Raw genomic sequence first — 2896 nt, forward strand, 5'->3', positions numbered from 1 at the left:
GGTAGGAATGGCTATCCTAATTCAGTGCCTTATAACAGCTGTAGTAAGTAACAGCACCCACACGTCAGTATTTACAGAACATAATCTAACTAAATAGTCAAATATTTAAATATATATCATTTTATAAGTATAAAAGAGCGAACTAAACCATTTCCGTACACAACCCCATACTCCTGAGTTGGTACAGCCCACCTTCCCGCCTCTAGCTCCGTGCCTAAGCGGTTGGATTGCAGGATTTTGGGGTCTGGGTGTAGATGCGATACAGTTGGTACAGTGTGAAGAAATTAAGGCACGCTATGGAAAAACTGGACGAAATAACAATTGCCAACCTGAAAGGTATGTGACTGTTTTGTTTTTTCTATGTTTTGTGTTCTGGTATGTTGCATGTTAAGTCGCTAGCATGGCAGGCTATACCTGGTTGTTAGCTTAGCTTAGCTGTGCGGTTAGCTTAGTTGCATTAGCATTTTTAAATATGCTAGTGCAGAAAGTTATGAAAGAATTCATGTCCAGTTATTAGTTTCAGTGTCTGTGAATTTATTCAACAAGTGTGCAAAGTGCCATAAGTTAATGCCAGTTTTACAGAAATTGTGGGAGTTTCAAATTTCTATTAGTGAAGTTATTTCATTATATACTTTAGCCCAGGAAGCAAAAAAAAAAAAAAACATTTATATGTATACATGCATTTAATTGATGTATCACAAATATATTACTTTTACCAGTCAATAGGAGGAAGGTAATTTAGAACCTGTGGAGCAGTGAGGAGGGAGAATAATGGAATAGAGTCATGGTTTTAAATGGTAAATATTAAATTATGTTTCCTATGTATCCTGTCTGTTACCCAAGCAAAGCTGTCAGCTGGCTTGCACATGAGGATAATGCAATGTTGTGATAATTGGAAACTCCTATTGCAGAAGCAAATGTTGGAGAAGACCTGCTCTCATCACTTTCACGAGATGACATCAAAGATCTGTTTCCTGGTCCTGAACATTGCCTCAGGCGTCGGGCTCTATGGCTTGCAGTGCACAAATGTGAAGAAGTAAGTTCTGTCCTATCGCTGTGTGACAAAACTGAGAACACACCAGCTTGTTTTATGCAGTTTCAAATAATTCCACCAATACTCACTTAACAGATAGACAGTAGAATCTTCTTTAGTTTTGATTTAAATCAAGTGGCCATTTATTAAATATACATATTTTTTATTGTTCAACACTTTACTGATATTTTGTTGTACTATCTTTCATATTTAGAGACCTAAAGTTCTTGTGCAATTTTATGTGAAATTAGCCCTATGTACACTGTATTTTAGAACAAGACTGCTGCTGAAAAAACGCTAACAACTACTGGAGATGGTGACTTCTTCAGAGAGGAACCCAGCACTTACCTCCATCCAAAAACTTTGGATGGAGGTAATGCTACAGTATCTTGATTTGTCTACATTTATGCTTTGCAGATTACATTATTTGCAATGTTTAATGGTGTTGCCCTGTCTTATTTTTCTTTTTTCAAACCAGTGGAACATGCAGCAGCTGTGTTCAGAGCCCTTCCCATGCTTTTCCCTTCCAGCACAGTACCACCTAAGAAGCTGGGCATCTGTAGTGAGGCTTTTTTCCATGTCCTAAAGGTAAGGCTGCAATATTCTATGTGTATATATTGTTGAATTTTGCAGTTACTCATGTTTTCATTTTATATATTTTACTGTGGAGTCAGTCAAATATTCTTAAAGTTCAGATCCCCATAACATGTTGATGTTAATAAAACCTACAAAAAAAGTTGATCTATTTTAAACTGTAATGCAACTCAAAAATTGTGTTTCTTACAGTCTTGTTCTAATACTCTTTTTTTCTGTCATGTAGACTTCAGAAGACCCTGAAGGCTACCTGCGTCAGCGTCCCCTGGCTTGTCCAGTTCTGCTTGTCTCTGAAGGCAACTGCATGATAGCTGTTGGAACCACACCGGTGAGCACTTTTGACCGGAAGGATCTTAATGAGGGACTGCTCTATCTGATGGCATATTACTATGCCCTCCACCTCACATATCCATAGTGCATTTCCACGCTGCTGTCTGTCTTGCAAACTGAAATACTCAAAGACTCCATCCATGACCGAGATTCAACCCCCTCTTACAAGAAGGCGCTTGGTGAGTGGAAGTCATTCATTGAGTGAGTCTCCCAGATGACAGACTCCATCTGCCTTGTTTATCAGACTCAGTGTTAGTCAGTGAGGTTGTTTTTTTTTCTATAGAAAAGTTGTTCAAATGTAAAACACATGTTTGTTTGTGTGGTCGTTAAACTTGTTCTTCTAAAATGTTATGTAATATAGGATTTGAAATAGTGATTGTTTTAAGCTTCAGCAAAATTTATTTTTGATACCAGCCAAGAGTGTGTTATACTGTTATTATTCATTTTAAGAGTATCTGGAATATGCACTTCTTATATTGGCCATGTTACACAGTACCCTGCTGAAATGTATAATTTTAGGCATGATTCTCCTGGAACAGACCTCAGTGAGTTACTGACCCATTGCTGTGTCAATAAAAGCGCAAAATCTAAGAGTGCTTTTGCTGTCTTAATTTAAGATGAATTCCCTTATTTTTAGTAGCTTTTTGAAGAGATGGTGTCTTATTCTCAGGAATTTTTGCTGATTATTGTTCTCAGAGTCGAAACATAATTCTTATAGTTAGCTCAATCAAGAAAGAAACAATTCAGTTTTAAGAAAATTTGTCCTATAGTAAGGTGTTTTTTTTTAATGTGAAAAATCTAAATTAAGGTGTAGAATCTTAAAGTAAGCAAATAATTCTTGAAAACAGCTTGTTCAAGAAAGCATAATACTCATTTTAGGTGCAGATTTTCTAAATATCAAAGTGTCTTTTACTTATAATAAGTCACATTTTCTTCAAA

At 36.4% G+C, this 2896-nt stretch overlaps 1 long non-coding RNA gene across 1 annotated transcript; it reads left to right on the forward strand.

Annotated features, from left to right (window-relative positions):
• Positions 1–718: 718 nt before the first annotated feature.
• On the forward strand, positions 719–1739 carry LOC308387962. The gene is made up of 3 exons (XR_013970018.1): positions 719–797; positions 912–1036; positions 1512–1739. It is a non-coding gene; the product is annotated as an uncharacterized lncRNA (long non-coding RNA).
• The last annotated feature ends 1157 nt before the right edge of the window (positions 1740–2896 follow it).

Source organism: Rhamphochromis sp. 'chilingali', assembly GCF_963969265.1.
Source record: "Rhamphochromis sp. 'chilingali' genome assembly, chromosome: 20".
Lineage (NCBI taxonomy): Eukaryota > Metazoa > Chordata > Actinopteri > Cichliformes > Cichlidae > Rhamphochromis > Rhamphochromis sp. 'chilingali'.